The following is a 20,831-nucleotide window of genomic DNA, read 5'->3' on the forward strand; positions in this document are numbered from 1 at the left end:
TGGACTGGGGCCACAGGCCATAGAAATACAAGGGATGAATGAGGCAGCTGGTCACTTCTGATGGTTAATGATCGAGTCGCTTTTCACTCTGACCAGAAAGCAGCTGACCGGAAACCAAAGTTTCAAGCCGAGACACATGAAAGCAGCTTAACCCATCTGATTTAATGAAATCCTTTACCCATCAACATTTTCTACCAGGAAATTCATAAATCCTACTTGAAAAGAAATTATCTAAAATTAGACACCCTGTGCATCATACAGATTCTGTGTACTATTTTTGGATAAAGCCTTCTGGTGTGAGGCATTGCAGCAGAGGTGGTCATCGTGAAATAATCTGGACTGAACCCATCCAAACTGTTACATGTCAACACACAGTAGTCTGAACTAAGGCATCCTGCAGTGATGCTCATATGTGGCTATACAAAACATCATCAAAATAAGGTGAAAAGGATATGCAGAAAAGTCTTCTGAAAGCAAGCCTCTCTGTGTTGAACTGAAGTAAATCAAAGCTGGTTGCTCAAGTTGCCAACTTTTATGGCAACATTTAAAAAATTCAAATGCTATTTAGTGAGAGAAAACTAACAAATTGATTTGCATATACAGTATTTGTTGATGATCACAAAGCACTGCCAAAAGCCTCTGAGGAACCATTAGGGTGCCAGAGCATTGAGTCATATAAGACGTGTCAGTAGAGTTTTAATTTTCTTACAGCGAGTGAACCTATTACATTGTGATATTTCACAAGAATGTTTGTATCCTGTATTATCCAAAAGATTCAACAGGTTTCAAGAACAGAGTTCAGTAATTCCGGGGGCAAGTAGAGCCGCTAAATGAGCATTTGTATAAATCCTCAAAGAAACATCAACAGAAAAAAAAGGAAAAATCTTTGTTACTTAGACTTGAGTAAAAATAGCCATTTTGTGAATGAAGAGGGGGTTGAACATCCATAGGTTATGATGGTAATTACAGGCGGGCAAGAGTGGGAGACAGGAAGCCCTGAAACTGAGTGTCGAGTAAAGCCACAGGGAGGATATGCTTTTAGAGGAGACATGGATGTGTTTAGGACTTCCATCCGGACAGCAACAGGCAATGGGACAAAACAACAAGAAGAAAAACAAGAAATGACGAGGCAGGAGAGGAAAAAGATTAAGTGATGAGTGTGAGAAAGAAAATGTGAAGCACACAGAGAATAAAGAACTCATCAGTCTTGTGACTCCAGTAGGACAGCTGTAGAATTGTGACATTTGTATTTGTATGAAATACCTCTCCAGAAATAAGACCCATTGAAAATATATATAAATAAATGTAGGAGAATTTCTATAGCAAACAAGAGCCAGAGGGAGTTGTTTAATTTGTTTAAGAGAGAAATAGTGAAATGGGTGAAATGAAGACAGGCAGAGGCAGAGGGATGGAGCAGGAGGGGTAGGTAAAGTACAAATTTGGAACCACACAAGCCAACCACACACTGAAAGACTGTAATTTGGACTTTCCCAAAATAGCCCGTAAAGTAGGGAGAGAGGAGGGACAGAATAACATAAACTCTTTAGCAGCACGCTACACGCACAACAACACACTGCAGGACACTCATCAAATCATGCACATGCATGCATTTGGAGGTACAAATATAGACAGTGTATACATCGCTGTTCCTGCATGTCTACTTACACCACATGGATACACGTTAAGGTGCAGATGCAAATTCTTGTCTGGGGGGGAGTCAATGCAATTTGTTGCAAAAAAATGAAAGGTATTGAGGATCAGAGTATAGCTACATTTAAATACATACAGCTATCAAGGTAGTTTGGATAATCACAAAAACTGCTAACGTGGAATGAGCTAGTCTGTATAACCAGTACACCCACCAGCACCTCTAAAGCTATCTCATGTTAGTATAAACACGACATGTTGTGGTTTTACATGGGGCTATTTCCTACCCAGTCACAATGACTTCACCCTGGGCAGTTGTTGGTCACCACAGCTCTTTTGTGTAACTCCAAAGAGAATTTTAAACTGGATCTTGAGTGTAAATGTACCATTATATTAGAGTCCCTTTCAGCTAGACTGCCAGACACTCAAAGTGATGTTCCAGCGTGGGCGGTGAAAATTCTGAGCAAAGCAATCACAACCTGTAAACACAGCACGAAATCAATATGCTGCGCTTTGTTGTTTGCATATGAAATTAGCAAATGTATAAAACAAAGTGATGATGCACCGTAAAATGAATCTCTTTTTTTGTGTTGATTACAAACACAAGATATTACATGTTAGTGAGCTCCAAATTTTTTTTGTCAGCGAGGCGAGCAAATGTCGCTGAGGTAGGGATTAAGTTGCAGCATTGTTAAGCCAGCTGAGTGATGGAGTTTTCCCACTGCCTGTTGATTTTTCGAAATTCTTGGCACAACAACTCTCTCTTAACCTTTTCATGAAGCGGTCAAACATGTTGGTGCAAAAAATTTTGTCTGGTAAAAAGGGAAGTACACACTCTCAATGCACTAAGTATAAGGGCGTAATTTAAAATCACCAGGTCCTCAAGACATGACATATTACGCTGTCATTACTTATTTAAGAGAAAAGGAGTCAGAATTTAGAGGCAGTGTGAGGAAAAGTGAAGCCAATGATTTGTACCCAGTGTTTTCTCAGGATCACCTTTGGCAGCAATAACTTTAAGTTAATGATATCAGTCTCTCAATATGTTGTGGGGGAATTTTGGCCCCTGAAGTTTGCAGGTTTTCATTGAGTCACAGCTCTCTTAAGGTCTCATCCCAACAGTATAATCAGGTTGAGGTCTGTCCCATTGCAACATCTTGATTCAGCCACATCATTGTAGATTTGCTGGTGTGCTTGTGATCATTGTCCTCTTGCTTGACCTAATTATGGCAGATTTTTATCTGTCAACCAGACATCCTTACATTAGTCTCTAGAATGCTTTGGTAGTTCAACTCAATGACTGCAAGGTGCCCAGGTCCTGTGGCTGCAAAACAAGCCCAAATCATTACTCTTCCAACACTGTGCTTGACAGTTGGTACGAGGTATTTTTGCTGATATGTTGTGTTTGGTTTTCACCTGGCAACCCTTTCAAACAAGTCATACTTGTTCAATCTTTTTCAAACTACATGTGCACATATATACATTATGTGCTGATTTAGGCCTGTAGAGCCGGAGATGTTGTCCTTAGTTTTTCGCAGCTTCTCTGAGCATTACACGGTCTGATCTTGTGAACTTCCACTCCTGGGAAGATTGACAACTGTCATGAATGTTTTCCACATGTGAACAATCTTTCTCACTGTAGAATAATGAAGTGCAAATTGTTTGGAAATGGCTTTATAATCCTTCCCAGATTGATGGGCAGCAACAACTGCTTCTCAAAGATCATTGAGGATGTCTTTCCTCCTTTGGTATTATGTTAGCACACACCTGAATGCTAAGTTAGACTTTTTATTTCACAGACTGCTTCTGCATTTTGGTTTAGTCAGATACTGCCAGATATTATGACAGTGTAATATACGGTGTATTTTATTGTACTGTATTTCATTTAAGGTTATATTTACCTAATTGTAGGACCTACTAAGGGCCAGATGATTTTTTTATTAAGTCTATTAAATGAACCAACTGATCTCAAATAAATGTTTGATATAAGCACACCTTTGGAATCCCCATTTTTTTGTTTTAGGGATGTAATATGTTAAAGGTTTGTTCTGGTGCCATGGACAGCAACATTCTTCCTTTAAATGTAGCATGTAAACAAGTCGTGTTCCTGTCAGCGGCGCCTATCAGAGCAGCCTGCCTGTTTGCCAGGGTGATGAGTATAGTTTAAATGATATAATAGGTCTCCTTTAAATAAACCCCTACAAAGGACTCAATTCCCCAGTTTACAGTTTTCCTTCTGTGGTCATTATTGCTCTTTACTGACACAAACTGTCGCTGTAACTGATTTCTCCACTTCTAGAAGTAACTAATTCTTCTGGTGCTTCTTTAAACAGCTGAAACCAATAATTTCATCAGCAGCAGAGGTGTCATGGCTGATTTATGAGTTAGCATTTAAGACTTCTACAAGAACCGCACACTGTGAGCTCAAGATATCCATCTCTGTGGAGGTTACGTCCTCATCAAGATACTTTCAGCTGCATTTCACTTGTGCAGACAATGCACAGACATGCATGCCTTCAAGCAGCCGTCTATCAAACTTACCGATTTGGTTTACGCGTTCAGCGTAACTGGAAACAGATGTTGTGAAAAGCTCAGCAGGATCTGACTTGCTGTCTAAAACACTAACAGTATGGATTGCAGAGAAGTATAAACAAAGTGTCAGTCATCACGGCACTGAAAAAGGTTAAACATCAGCTCTAATCTATCAAGCCTTTCCATGTCTGGGTTATGTTCAGCTTTGCCTCATTATTGTGGGAGTAGAGGTCGAGATGCCACGATACAGAGATCCCGGGTTTCAGTTTTGGCCTGACTTGCAAATTCTTAATGGGAAGGAGTTAAAAAAAATTGCTCACTTCAATTTCAGTAATTGCTGCTGTAATGCCCTTGGGTCAATGAAACAGCTGTAACTGAAGCAAGGCAGAAAGCAGTGATAAGCTTTCCATTTGTTGATAAAAGGGCAAAATAAAAACATTTTCATGCCTTCATCTGTCTGACACCTTTACCTCAATGACCTCAAGGAGGCATAGGGGAAAAATGATAAGATAATATTAATCATAAGCTGTGAAGTATGTAGACAACAATATCTGATGCCATATAATGAAAAAGAGGAGAAGATCAAAAGTAAGGACATGCTTAAACAAATATAAGAGCAAACCAGAACACTAAAAGAATTGTATGTCAAAACTTGAAATTAGTTAAGTTTTTAAGATTATTATAAAGAATAATTGACTACTTAGAACAGCAAAAGGCAGATTTTTCTTGGAAAACATTTCTCAAGAAGATACTAACAGACTAATTTATGTCTGGGACTTTTAAAAAAAGGATGAGAGTTCAAGTTTCTTCAGGGTACCCAAGGGGCCATTTTCCTTTTTAAAATGGAACAAAAACAAATGCACTCATCTGTCCTAATTGTTGAAAGGGATAGTATTTTGTTAGCTTTATGTTTTTTTTAGAGATAAGGTCATCTTCAACTTACTATTCACAGTTACACACATTTTGGCCTGGAGTGCCCAAATCTTTACCACTGTTACATGTTACTGTAAACCCCAAGTTCCACATGATAAAAAAAAAATTAGACTATCATAAAATTTAACATGTTTTTTGATTGATATCTCCATATTCGGGCTTTAAATGTGATACGCCAGAGATATTTAGCTTTAGCTTTAACTTCAGTGCACAGTATGTGTTGATCTCATATACTAGCAGAAACATTTACACAGTCCCTCCTGTGCTGACACTGGAAATCAATTTTATATTATCCGTTACCTTGCATGACTTTTTATGCATTAACGATTTTAGTACATTAAGAAGTCAGACAATGTTTTAATGGATCGATATTTGTCTGTCCATTCATTTGAAATTTCAGTGAAAACAGGGACTATACTAAGATTTCGCGAGCCCTCTGAACCTATGTTGTGTTACAGCAGGTCAAGCAGAAGAAGTAGGTCAGCTGTCGATTTTAAATAGGTCACATTGGTCTGCTGATGGCCCTCCGGTTCACCAATATGTGTATTTAGAGTATGCTGTCCTTAATAACAATACAAAACTTTTGACCCCTGGATTGTCACCAGATGATCCTGCTTAATGGCTTCACCAATTGTTTGACTTATAAATTAAAAAAGTTTAAGATTAATTTATATTTTCAGGCGTTTTGCATTAAACAAAATAAACTCCAAGTCCCAGATCAGCAACAACACAGGCAGCCAATGCTGTTCTTAGCTGTAACTTTTCCTCTGTGAACCACTTTAACAGATTTGAAATTATACATATTTGTTTGATATACTTTATGTAATTACTGTGTAAACAGCAACTTTTCAGATAGTCTGTCCATTTTTACAAGCTATACAAGACCACGTAAATACAGAGGATATATCACAAGAAACGAACTACTGGAAGCACTCTACTAGATGAAACTAGTACCAGAATCAGAAAAAGAGAAAATATTGACAATGAAATGACAGACTTGGCTTGGATCCAAACCAAACTACTGTTAATCGGTTAAAAACGGTGGGGATATTGTTATGGGATCGATATGTATCGCTGTCAATAGAACTGGATTCAGTGGCTTTCATTGACTATATAAATACTGATAAAAGCATCAGGATCAATTCTGAGAACAAAGCAATAGTTTCTGTTAAAATTCAGTCAATGCTCCAGTGCAAATAGCTTCAGACAGGTTTTTGAAAGCATATCATATAGATTTTAAATGTCATGGAACACTTTAAATCTGTGTTTGAAAGCAACAGATTTCAGTAGCTATTAGATGTTACTGTGACTGGTCAACATTTGTCTTTTTCGAAGTTTTGAAACTTTATCTCCTTGTGTTAAATTAACGTGTGGGTTTGTCTGCGCTGCAGTTATCCAGCCCTCCTCTGCCTCGCCTGTCACTCAGGCCAGTTTCATAACTTTTTGTCTGTTCATCAGTGGTGGTAGAAGTATTCAGAAGCTTTGCTGGCATAAAAGCATTAATACCACACTGATAGAAAAAGAGATAACAGTGTTACTTTAGTAAAGTATTAGAAACTTCAGTTAAAGAAATAAAAGCATTGAAAATACTGCATATTTTGTACAGACAGAATTGTGCATAATACATATAATGACATAGAAACAATATTTTACTGGAGTAATTGATAGAAATTAGCCTAACTATTGCATATCAGTCTGCTTTTGAGTGATCTGGTCATTATTTATGAATTGATTTATTCAAAAGTTTATAAAAATTCAAACACCAAACTTGTTGAAAGACAAAACAGCAATTTACACAATTAAAAAGTAGAATCTTATAGTCTTAGCCTTTGAACATATACTTAAATGATTATCCAAAATTGTCTCTAATTAATTTTTGGTCACTCAGTGACACTGAGTGACGAAAGACAGCACATTTTTCAATCAAATTTTATATACAATTCTTAAAACCTTAACAGGAAAAGTAGTCTCAAAAGCTAATTGTTTGATGATTATAGTGGAGTATATGGTGAAATATTTTCCTGTAGAAGAGTAGAAGTCTGTCCATCACCCAAATTCACATAAAATAACTATTCTTAAAATCACATTTAGAAATGGCCTCATTTGGGAGAGTCCCTTTTTCAGTGGGATAGTATTCTCTGCTTTTGCACGTTTGAGATTTTACCATCTCAGAGTGGCTGCTACTCATAACTGCAAAGAAGATGAGTCAGCAAAAGTCATAGACTCGTAGAAAACAAGAATCACCACAAACTATGTGTCATTTTGTATTCCCTGAATTTTCCTGTCATAGTGTACCCATAATTTGTAAGATATTTTTCAAATCTTTTATTTTTATTCTTCGTTGGGTAGTGCAAGTAACCTAGAGGTACAACATCAGGGTTACACTGCAGAGTTGAGCCAGATATGGTGTCAATACAGTTTGAAGTGATTGGTTTGAGGTTGAATTTCTTACCGGCAGTAAACAAGCTGGAGGGTACACTCGGCACCAGGGGAAAACCTTGGTTGTCATAACAAATCATGCTGATGGGTTTGATGGCACTGTTTTTGGCAAAAGGAAAACAAAATGAGGCTCTTCTCCATCCACTCCTTGGTTCTGCGTTTCAATGATAAATGCTGTTTTGCCGTGATGCCAGATCAGGGCAGTGGGGGTGCAGTGGCTCGATCATGTGCTGGCTCTCTGTTAGTCATTTAAGCAACATTGAACATTTAATTGTGGTGACATCCACCCAAATTGTTGCAGAAGAGCCTTTGTTTCCATGAGGGGGATGATTTTCTTCCTGGTGATTTGACCACATCATTTTGCTGTCTGTGGATTGAAGTGACATTTAATACAGATCCCACATACACAATCAATTATTTCAGTTCCCAAGGTCGTTTTGCTCTTCAATCCACAAGTGAAGACATTTTTGGCAAGCCCGGAACCATGATTGGACGAGGATAAATCCTTCTAATAGTTCACACTAGCAGTCAGGATGTTTTATTGGCTTCTACGTAGCTTTGAGCCAAACTTCCAGGCTAATTATGTTTCATCCAGATATGTCCTCATCATACATTACTATGTTCTTTTGAAAAAATAGTAAATAAGGCTTGATGAAAGACGCCATCAATGTGCGTCTGTTGTGTTTGCTTTGACTGCAAAGATCCTGCAGGCCATCAACACATGCACATCAAACATGCACACAAAGTAATCGCACAAGATGGGTGCACATGCCCCACATTGCCGCGAACTGAGAAGCTGGTTGAGATTTTGAACCGTAACAAATACAATGAAAAATGAATTGTTTTTGGAAGACAGATAAAACCCACATGTTTTTCCACCAAAAAGAGGCACCAATGCAGCACTTCCAAACTGCGCTCTAAGATGTCATTTGTTTGATTTCAGTGCAAGTTATCACTGGCAACAGTCACCTCCTAACATTTCTGCAAAATCAAAATGGACGGATAAGTTTTCGTAAATCTGATTTGTAAATCTGATTTTACTTTCACTGACTCTCTGCTACTCGCACTGCTGATGACGTTTAATCTGATTCTCCATGCCGATAAGGGCTTTAAATGATATGACATATTTATTTTCCCTCTCTCTTGGTTTTTAATTAATTCCTCATCCATAAGATACATATTGAATACTTGTCGGGCTTTTGCTCATGCAAAAACACATTGACCTGTCTTGAAAGGCTGGGCATGACCTCCACGGAAATTCAGCTTGTGTTTTGTCTCCTGGTGACACCCCCGTGTTTTTGTTATTGACGAGCCATTTTTTTCCTGACCCATGATTGTATTTAGATGAGTTGGTTTTGAGTGTTTAGTGGTCTTTTATGTTTGGTATCACCCAGTGAGTGTTTTGTTTGGGACTTTGTAATGTGGTCAGCACTCACACGAAAGACATGCCCAGTGGTTGAGGGGGAAAGGTTGATGCCTGGGAGTGTGAGAACCCAGCCGGTTACTACAGCACAATTTGCAAATACAGACTAAACTGAAATATCTATATTTTTATGTTTTAGTTTTGTCAAAAGGTTGTGTCCACATCTATAAATGTATGTGTGTCTACAATTCTAGGAAGTTTTGTCTTTCTCTTAACTATCCATCTGCATGTTTGTATATTGCTATTTGCTTTGGGAGAAACCAGGGAAGGGCCAGTGTCTGGACAAAACAGGCAGACAGACGGATAAACATGCCAAAATGTGACCAAAAGAGAGGAAGGCGATGTCAAAAACAAGGGAGGACAAGAGGAAGACAAGGCAGGGAGAACTTGGACGAAGGAGAAAGTGGAGGGAGATGAGGCCTCTGACCTGACCACACTGACACACTCGGGTCTCTCTCCTTGCCAGCTGTGCATTGTGGTTGACTAAGAGAGGGCACACTTGCTCACATATATACTTATCTACGCATGCTGGCGATGAGGACATACTTGGCTTGTGTGAATGCGTGTGTGTTTGGACGTGACAGCCTATCCATGCGTGCTAAAGAGAGCGCAAAAGCTACCAAAAATCCAACCGTCTGTGTTTGTTTTCTTTCCAGCTTTTGTGTCGTTGCGTTCATGTCCCTGAACCTGTATGCACATCTGTGTGTGTGTGTTTATGTATATTTACACGACTGCTGGAGTGTGCTGGTGCTCATTTCCATCTGTTTTTCTAACTCAGCCGCTCATGCGGGCAGGATATTGGTGTGTAGTGTGTCCCCATGAAGCACTCCATCATCTCAGTCTCTTCACTGTGTGTCCACATGTGTGTCAAGTCTGTGAACCATTAGCAATGTCGGGCACAAACGGAGTAATTAGAAATAAGTGCTCAAAGGTGCAATGGTTAGACCCTGTAAACCCCACCCCCACCCCCATCGTGATCCCCTCCCACAATCCTTTGCTTCATTCTGAGGCCACTGTTCCCACCACTGGTTTTTGACTGTTGCCCAATGCGCACGTCTCTGCAAATAGAAATGGCCCAGCTAACAGGCAATGTGGGCACCCTGTGTTTTCAGAGCAGGCAATGGCGAGTGCTGACTGGCCCTCTGAGCGGTTATTTTTACCATGTGTGGAGTTCCATTGAACAGGCAGGGGAGAGATGTGCAGGAAATGCAACACAGTTGAACCGTCAATGAGCAAAGTTACTTCTTAAGACAGCATTTGTCATGTCTGTGTATCATTCTGTGTGTATGTGTGTGTTCATTGCGTTGTTACCAAATGCGGGTGGGCTTTTACAGTATCTGTGTGCTGTGTTTAGGCAAGGATAACTGTCCGTGTGTTTGTTTGCATGAGTGTTGTGTTTGTGTGTGTGCTTGTCTCCCGTTTTCTAGGAAACTGGCTTTCCTTGGCAAAGCAGGCAGCCAGCAATTCTACTGTAACCTCTGTAACCCCCACCCACCGTCACCACCTCCACCCTTCCTCACCCTCCAGGAGAGAAGCTGGGAGCTGATTCTTCACAATCTGGGGGAGTGAGCGTGCCAGCATCCGTAAACTGAGGTTTGTGCACAGAACATCAGTAAGGATCACGCACACTTGCTCATTCAAACAATGACACATGGGCACATGCACGCGCACACACGGCACACACATGTCAATGTTTGCATGAATGTGGGGACTTCCCACACTAGCTCTTGACATCCTAATTCAGTGCCACCAAGTGCAAAGTGGTGTACAGAGGAAGGGAAAATGGATTGGAAAAACTGCAAAGCTCCAGCTGAGGTCAGTTTTGGAGACAAACCCAATGTTGAGTGAGCAAAGTAGAAACCTGAAATATGCACTTTAATCGCTGTCCTCACTTTGCCCTCCAGCAATACGTGCTCTTATGCAAGTCAAACTAAGGACGCAGAGGGAAATCAGCACAAACATATTTGCATATGCTCACAGCTCACCCCTGAGCGAGTGCAAATGTTGTGCAGAAAATTGATCTAAATAATTGCTTCAGCAGTCAAATTAAGATAATGCTTTTCCATTGGATCTTATCATTCCCACATATAAACAAATCTGCTTTGTATGCATAGATATTGTGGATAAACACACCTTCTTGAGCACACATGTACATACACATAAATGTAAACAGACTGAGGCCACCTTAAATTACAGTTATCCCATCTGGGAGCATTAAGAAGCTGTTAATGAATAGGGTGCTGTAGCAGCAGCCACAAGTGGAACAAGGCAGCTGGAGGATGGAGGAGAGGCGGGGGCAGGGGGAGAGGTTGGGGGAGGTGGGTAGCATCTGGGCAGCAGATATGTGTGCAGTCATGTAAAAGAGGTTGCGGTAACACTGCACGTCTTGAGGGAGGAGAGGAATCAAAAGGTTTGTTTTGAAGCCATTGCTTTCTGTGACCTGTCCCAGTAGAAAACACAGTGTGTGAGCGTATCACTTCATCAAAAAGTATCATTTGTAATGTAAGACATTCCGATGAGTGTCAAGCGTGGACGCTCACATTTTAAGCTCGAACAGTTAACATTGTATAAAAGATCTGAAAGCCATATAAACTCAGTCCCCCCACAGACTCCCCTGACTGCTGAGCAGGAGCTACAGTGAGTTCCAGAACAGACCGAGCTGCAGGGAAAGCTACAGCCCAGCCCCAGACTAATGACTGCACCCGGTCTATGGAGGCTGTCTGAGGAGGTGTGGCAACAGAAGGGCAAGTTATCTTAAGTGACCTTTTAATACCCTCAGCCCTTTCACAATACCTCACTGGTGGGCGTTCAAAGTGGACACATGGGCAATATACAGAGCAGAAGTGTGCCTCAGAAGGACACAAAAGACACCACCTGTATGCTAATGCACTGTGAGAAGCAGAGGGATCAAGTGTGTCGCTCCTTTAGAAAGAGCCCAGGGCTGTAAAACAGAAGCAGAGGCCAATAATTGATTTTTGGGCTTACCTTTTTTGTTTTTTTAACAGGAGGAAAGGCAAGAAATTCAGAAAAATCCAAGATTGCCACTTTATGGGGAAAAGGGTGCTGTAAAATTGATTTTTTTTTTCCGTCTTTAAGACTGCAAATGAGTGAGACAATAAGAGCAATGTGGATTAGTAACTAGTGCTGAGAGCAGAAGAACAAGTAAAGGCAATTAAATTTACTTCTAATCTGTGTTAAGTAATGAAAAGCAGGGAGAATGCTGAAGTGTACCACTTCAGAAGGGATGGAGGGGGGACGAGAAAGATGGGGAAAAAGGCTGTAAAATTAATTTTACGTTCCACCTTATAGAGAATGGGTAACCCAAAGTTGCTGAGGGTGAGTTTGGTGTCTTTTTCAATAAGCAGAAGGAGGGAAAGGGGGCAATAAAAATGATTTCCTCAGTCTTTATATTTTCTTTAGAAAGGGGGAGGTTTGACTTGCGGAGTGTGCCGTGGCAGAAGGACGGCGGTTCAAATGGAAAGAAGGAATAGAGGTCAGAGGCCGTAAAAGTCTTTCTCTTATTGCTTCAGTAATAAACCAGAGTGGTAGCCTGTGCCTGATGAATGGAGGGTGGAGTAATTGCTATTAATCGGATTTTAGGGTGGCACACTTCCACAAAGAAAGGAGTTTCTCCTTTTGCAGCCCTGGACCACACATGCAAACTCTGTGCTCATTCATAAACAGACTTAGGTAAACACATCTTCAGCGTGCACACAGGCACACCATTCATGTCCACTGGTTTTACCAATGTTTCTGTGCTCCTCCAGATGACCTTCTTTAAAAAGCTCAGAGCCATCTATTTACCACACTGTCTCTCTGCGCAAATACATACAAATAAATACTAATACCGTCTCCTTGTGCTGCATTTTTTTCACACCATCTAACACTAGGTTTCAGCTATATATTCTTGGAGCTATCTTAAGTTATATAATGCTCTGTCAGTGCATGTGGGTTTTTTCCTTTTCACACTATCAGCTAAAAAAGTGGCAAAAAGTTGGAAAGTTGCACCGATTCCACCTTTGGAGCAAGTGTCAGCAACTGTAGCTGCTAAGCATACGTGCATGTTAAGTATAACCTCTGGTTAGCAGTGTCACTTGATGTTGCTCTCACCGTGACCGACGGTATGATACTATTCTTTACCAACTGCCAATATCTTTTCTGTCCTCAAAGCTCCCCCAGGCCTGTCAGTGTTGGGAAGGGTTTAGGCTCTTTTCACATGTTGCTGCTCTCCTGTTGAGAGAAGTACATGTCTTTCATTTCACCTTATTTCATTTGGGATATGAGCCAACATGGATGGCTGTGGCACCTTAGGACTGGCAGTACTGTTCTAGCTCAAATTTGGTTACGTTTACTGTTCTCTGGGATCAGGTGTATTTAGCCTACAGCTTCCTCCATTAAAAAACATGGCTCTGCAAGCCTTGTCATTACCACTCAGCTTCCCTTCTACCCATTTCCTCAGGAGAAAGGTGCACAGCTGGCCCCCATGAGACTGTTAGAACTTTCTGTTAAAAATCCCATTGTGTAAGTTTAATGTGCTGCTGGGCTGTTTACTGGGCGATATGATTTCAGTTTCCCCTTCCCTCCAGTCTTGTACATGTCGTAATGGTGTAATTGCACTTTAGTGTTCTGTTATGCACTGGGCAGCTTATTCCCACTGAAGCCTCGATACACTTCTCAGGCTGTTGTTATGTCAAGGAAAAGCAGGGGATGGTAAACAGAGCCTTTTGGGTGGTCCCCTTTCTGTGGACTCAGACTCCATGGACACACTGTAAAGTCTGCTGACAGGAGAAGAGCCCTTTCTTTTCAACACAACCTGCGTTGCTGCTCTCCTCTCTTTTCTGTTCTGTTGCTTGTTTGTGGCTGCCAGAGTCTATGGGACTGCCCTCATACATATTGAAGGGGGCTTTTGAGGAATCCACCAGTGTGCGGCTTTTTCATCCTCTCCCTATTTACATTTCAGTGTCAGTCTCCCCCTTTTTTTTCTCCCTGCATCTGTCTGCATCTCTCTAAGAAGTACTTTTGCATTCCGCTATTCACTTTGCGTTTTTCTCACTCACTTACACCTGCCCACTTCGATGAAGGCCACCTTCCTTTCTCGCCCCTCTTAGCTCCTAATCTCCTTTGCCTGAATATTTTTGGCATTTTGTTTAGTAGGTTAATTCTCTTATGAGCATTTCTTATCTGCCTCAATCTTTCTCCCAACTCCACGTGTTTACTCCAATTCATATTTCTGTTTTTCTCTTTGTTGCTTTTAAAAGCTTGCCTGAAAATCAAACCTTTTCTTTTCAATCTGTCAGACAGTTTTTTCCAACTCTGTCGGGCTCCCCTCTGCTTCAGATTTTCTTCAGTAAGTGCAGTATCAATCTGCCTCTGCTTCTTCAAATCATGCTTCTTGTCACTTCACATTTATCAGATAGTTTCATCACTGGAGCCGCACTTTTGCATCTTGCGTCCCTGCCTCCCCTGCATTTGTATGTTACGCCTCATCTGAACATCTTATTCCTCTCCTCTCTACTTAAACCCTTCTTATTTGTTTCCTACCCATTTCTATCTTCGTCACACTCCTGCAAGCCCCCTCTCATTCATTTGGCATCAGTCCCTCCTTCCGCTTTTCCTGAGATACATTTTTGTGTACACATTGAGTCTCTTTTCACCTTCGTTCTAAGCCTTCCTACTTCATAGCTCATCTTTATTATTAAACTTCCTGATGACTTTTTGATGCTTAACTTTGTGGGAAAGGGAGATAATGGCTCCATCCTTTCATGCTGCTATCCACCCTTTGCAAAATTACATTTCAACATTTGTATTTGTTTGTCTGTGAGTCACCTGCAATATCTCAGAAACCACTTACTAGATTGTGACAGTCTTGGGGAAAATGATGTATTGCACTCTAAAATTTCAATTTACCCAAGGGAGGTAGCTGTAATTACAGGTCAGTGAATGTTACATATTGGCTAATTACAGGTCCAAAGGTCTCCTTGCATAATTTGTTGGTTAAATTTATTTATTTTTGCCTTATATTATATGCCTTCTTTGTTTTACTTCTCCAGCATCATTTTACTTTGCATACTGTCCCTCTTAAGCACATTTTTTAAAGGTTTTCACTCTCATCACACACGCCTCCTCACTTTTTCTTTCATTCTTGGTCTTACTCTCTTGTTATCTAACATTGTGTTTGCATTTCCTCCCCAATCCTCCTCCTCTTCATCCGCCTCCTTCTAAGCTGCTCTTTGTCTCCTAGTTTTCCTTGTGTGTTGGATTTGCTTGCGTACATTTTTGTCAGTCCGTTGTCAGTTTGCCTGAGTGTCCAAACACAATGATAGCTCACCTAGCAAGGACACTCAGTGATACCTTGTTTCCTGTTCCACAGGCTGGAGATTCACCCTAGAGCCACATCACTGCATCTGTTTACATCCCACTCACACAGTGATTCCCAGTCATGATCCTAGGCATACCCTCCTCTGCAGATTTTAGATGTTTCTCTGCTCCAGCACACAGGATTCGTGGATGGGTCACAATTAGTCTACTCTGATCTCCTGCCAAGAACTCCTCTACATCTTATATTATATTATATTATTATATTCATCCTCCAATCCCTGTTTTCAGTGTTCTTAAAATTATGAATGCTATTGCAAACTTTATATCAATGCTGTACCAGCCACAAGCAACAGCCATCCATCCATTTTCCATACCTGCTTAATCCATCCCATCCCAGCTGTCATCGGGCGAGAGGCGGGGTACAGCCAGGGCAGGTCGCCAGTCCATCACAGGGCCACACAGAGGCAAACGAGACAAACAATCATCCATGCTCACACTCACCCCCAGGGTCAATTTAGAGACAACTAGCGACTTATTTAAGAAAAAAGAAACTTGCAATGTCTCCAAAAACCATAAGATACATACATATTTTTCAGCCATGAATGTTACCAGAGACCAAAGAGCCTGGAGTCACTTTCACCTGATACCTTGTGATGAGAGTTCAAGATTCTGAAAGGGGGGAATTTTATGCCAAATCATGATGCTGGACTACAGTGTCCAGGGCAAAAAAGTCAAGCCAAACTCGTATCTTTCAGATCAAAATCCTCTGATTTAATGCACCCCTCCAAAATCCAAATTCGGGGCTTGAGGGCACATGCTCCTGCAGAATAAGAGATGAGTGTGTGCATGTTGTCAGAAAGATTTGAGAAGAAAGTTTATTATTAGAAAAAAATACACTGAGTAGATTGTGACACATGTACATTTCAGACATGTGGACAAAAGTACCTATTACACTTTTTCAGGTGATATGAGACTGCAGTAATCCTCAGTTCCTGATGAAAGCTTTTGTTGGTTATGGACCTGAAAATTTTTGGATCTGCTTTGGAACCAGTTCTCTAGACAGAGAGCCTGTTGTTTGGCTGTTAAAGAGTGAAGAACTGCAAATTGAAGGTGAGCCACTGGTACCAACCCAGTCCGCAGAAGGTGCAAGATGCTATTGAGACCATTTTGACACATAAACTGTAGAATCAGGTCTGGATATTGTTTACATATAGCAGGAGATTGTTTGACATGTGCTCTCTGTCCTGGAAATACTCTAAAATAGCACACAGATAGCACACAGAAGTCAGGACATGAGGTAGAACTCACAGTGCTTTGTTTACAGCCTTAATATTAATGTGACATGTATTTGGACATAATGACAAAAGAATGGAAAGTGTTACAAACAAGTAGGATGAAATGTAAAACAGAAGACGCTGCCAGCATGCACAGTCATTTCCCATGAATTCCATGGGTACTTACGAGCTCCATCACACATGGGCTCCAGCAGAGATCATCTGGACCTTATTTTATGGAGACATTTTCATTCTCGCATGCAGCTACTCTGAATGATATCTCAAACTGTCACAGCTTTCATGTATATATGAAAGCGGCTCTTAATAGTTTTATAGTGAATCATACTCTCTCAGCAGATAGAGTGGATAGTTGATATAATCAGACACCTCTTTGTTCACCTGTGATCATTATCTACAATTAATTAAGTGTTACAGTCACTCACTGGTTACCTTGGCTTCGTTGTCAAATTGTTCCACCTTATCATTTGCTTTGCTATGTCTTGCCTCAGGAAACTTTAGAGAAAATCATCTGTGCCAGAGCAAGCAACAACAAGTCCATGAACAAACTTCGTCACAGACAAACTACAGAGGGAACAATTATTATGCGATCTTCACTGAGCTTTTTTTTTTTTTTTTAGAGGAGGTAGACCTGAGTATTGCTAATTACAGGAAACACTTCACTTCCATTGTTTGCAAAGAGAGAGCTCATAGGTTCAGGAACAACTCCTGCAGTGGAGCTGCACTGACTAACAATGGGCCACAAAAACCAAAGAGGCCAATATGGTGAGGCTGAACTGAGCACTGCTGGGCTGCTCCACTGTTCACACCAGCAGAGTCCACTTATGTAAATAGATAGCAGGGTGTTGTTTGGGGAGGGGAACACGATGACAGTCTGTTATTAAATCTCTCATTTGTATTCACAGCTAAGGGACCAAACACTTTTCCTTTAATGGTTATGCACCAGAAAGCAAGTGACAACTCAAGACAAAAAGGGTGCATATGACTGCAATTAAACCTGCTCATACAAATGCTTATAAATAAACATGTTTCAGTTTTCAAAGTTTTCAGGGAAAAAAATTCTTCATGTTTTGATTTATCTTTTCCAGATCATGGAAAGTGTATTTCTATTACATCAGATAATTACTTTGGTTGAAATTGTTGGGGGAAAAAACAACTAATTATGGACAGTCAAGTTCCCATGCCTGCATTAAATGGCTCTCCCTATCATTTTCCTATATCTTATTTTCATGCCACAGAGCAGACTCGGTGCAAATTCAGTCAGGAATTGAGGTGAAAAGGGTTGTGTTTATGTGTGTTTGTGTGCATGTGTTTGTGTCTGTGTTCACATGCAGGGCACCAAAGATTTACGGGTGCTTATTTGTGTATCTGTTGTGTATTTTGAAAAAACATATCTGGACTGAGGGAGCAGCAGTTTTGTTCTACTTGTTTACAAATTCAGGTTTGTATGAAATTAAGGGTCCTCTCATTTTACTCCTCATAGAGTTTTGACACAAATGTTGATGTGGCAAAAGCTTTTCCACAACAAACACTGCAATGCAGATGACAATTATGCTGGCAGTCCCTCTCACCCTCTTATCTTCCTACCGAGCCGGATAAAACAATGAGATTCTAAAAAAAATTGATCCACTTGGATGAACGCTCTCCATGAATACAAATACCATTCTTATAGATGACCTGCTTGACACAGAATGGCACACAATAACAATGCATATATGCCTTTCTGAATCTGCACTATTAGATCTGAAATGGTTTGTCAGCTTGGGCAGAATGTTTAATGCAGCTTGCCTACACTGTGAATACTCAAAACCACTAAACATAGAATATATTTTCTGTAGTGCACAAAGCTCTCCCCTTGAGTCTGGGACTTTGGCTGCAGGCTGCAGAAAGCAAATACTTTTAGAAGTTTATGGGAGTAGGTGTCTTATAGAGAAGATAATTCAAAGATCAGGACAACAAAGCAAAGAATTAGACCTGGATTTACAGGAGATTAAAAAAAGGGGGTATTTTACTTAGATGTTCCCTCTCCTGCTTGGAGCACCAGATAAGTGAGATATAACTGCCATGTGTCAATTACTGTCAGGTGAACAGTTGATTTAAATCAATAGCCTACCTGACAGTTTAATCATTATCTTGTGAGACTGTCAACTGAAACCTTCTAAAATTTCATGTATCTTCTTATGTCCAAGCTAAAGCGTGTGAGATATATCTAATAACAAACATAAGATTTTGAAAGGTTTACCTCAGGGCTGCAATGAGCCTAAGATATTACAACAATGCATTGATTTATTTCCCTTCTCTTCTTTTCTGTGAAATGGAATACCTTAGAGATTAAGTGTTTCAACCTGGTTACATCAGGAGTGGGTCCTTCTGCCTCTGCTTTCCTAAATATGGACATACCCCGCAGAGTTTTATCAAATTCACATCCCTGAATCTTATCCATATCCTGAAAAGTCAAAATCAAATCTCTGAACTCTGTGTTATTAGCTGTTTGAATTGATTATTCAGAATGGTTACCTTTTTTTTTTAAACTTGTTTTTGGTTTTGGAGTTTCCTGCAATTCCTGTCAAGGTTATGTACCGTGTCAAGCAGAAATGCTCCCCCTATGTGAATATGACAATTTTACAACAGACGACTGAACAACTGAAAGGAAAACCCACTAATGTCTGTCATTATACAAAAGAGTCATAGAAAACCTTAGACAGAAATATACTTGAAGTTTCAGAAATCACTGTGAAAACACACCAGAAGTTGCTCAACCAGTACTCAAGCAGGGTGGTGCACTTCAGAGACTGATAAGAGCTTTGGAGGAAAAGAGTACAATTTGAACACATTCACAGGTTGACGAAATAACTGCAATGGCTATATATAATGTAGTGCGATGCAAAATGCTGTTTTGGCACCTGTACTGTGCAGGCTTTGTTTTCAGTGTGTTGGGGAGGTAGTAATTTAATGTGATGGTAATATTCTAGCCTGTTTTTATGGTGGTGTTGTTTTGATGGCAATATGTTATTCATGTCATAGTTTTTCCACTGTGGGATTCCACGTTAAACCATGAAATTAGTATGCCGTTAGTCCAACTAACATTTATTCTTAGAATTTCAAAAAATAAGTGCTTTCCTGGTTTTTCATGTGGTTTAAGTAATCAAGGGGGAAAAAAATGTACATAAAGATTTAGAAACTGTTACTCAAAGCACAGCCTGATCTCTGCAGTGGGAAGTTTTAAAATGGTATGTCTAGAACAACTATAGAAAAGCAAAAACCATTACATCTGCAGGATCTGGCCTGCTGCAGACATTTAAAATGCCTTGATTTACGCATGATAAACTTAGTTCAATGATATTGACAGAATTTACATTATATGTTATCCTCGGTTAGCGTAACCTTACATTAAAGGGGTTCCTGGTTCGAATCCCAGCTGGTGGCTTTCTGTGTGGAGTTTGCATTTTCCCCCTGTGCTGCGTTTGATACTGTAGATCACAGAATCCTGTTGCACTGGCTGGAAAACTGGGTTCGGACTTTCTGGAGCGGTCCTTAACTGGTTCAGGTCCTATTTAGAATTAGTTATTTTGTTACAATTGGCAGCTATGAATCTGAGCGAGTGGCCATGATTTATGGAGACCCCCAGGTGTCATTTCTTGGACCTCTTCTGTTTAACTTGTATATGATCCCTTTGGGTCAGATATTGCAGAACTTTAACATCAATTATCACAGTTGTGCAGACGATACACAACTTTATGTGTCTCTGTCACCGGACGACTGCAGCCCAGCAGACGTACTGTGTCAGTGTCTGGAGGAAGTAAACACCTGGATGAGAGATAATTTTCTACAGTTAAATGAAGACAAAACTGGGATCATTCTGTCTGGGAGCAAAGAGAAGAGGGTCAGCGTTGGTAAATATCTTGAGACTCGGGACCTTACAATCACTGACCAAGTTCGTAACCTCGGAGTGTTGATAGACTCAGATCTGACTTTCAGCAGCCACATCAAAGCTGTCACCAAGGCAGCTTTTTACCATCTCAGAAACATCAACAGAATTAAAGGTTTCCTCTCCCAAAAAGACCAGGAGAAACTCATCCATGCACGCTCTTTTAACTGGACTTCCCAAAAAGAGCATTAAACATCTGCAACTCATCCAGAACGCTGCTGCTGGAGTTTTAACCCGGACTAAGAGATCTGAACACATCACACCAGTTTTAAAATCTTTACACTGGCTTCCAGTCAGCAGCATTTAGCTGTTATGCTGC

The sequence above is a fragment of the Odontesthes bonariensis genome, chromosome 18 (genome assembly GCF_027942865.1).
Source record: "Odontesthes bonariensis isolate fOdoBon6 chromosome 18, fOdoBon6.hap1, whole genome shotgun sequence".
Taxonomy (NCBI): domain Eukaryota; kingdom Metazoa; phylum Chordata; class Actinopteri; order Atheriniformes; family Atherinopsidae; genus Odontesthes; species Odontesthes bonariensis.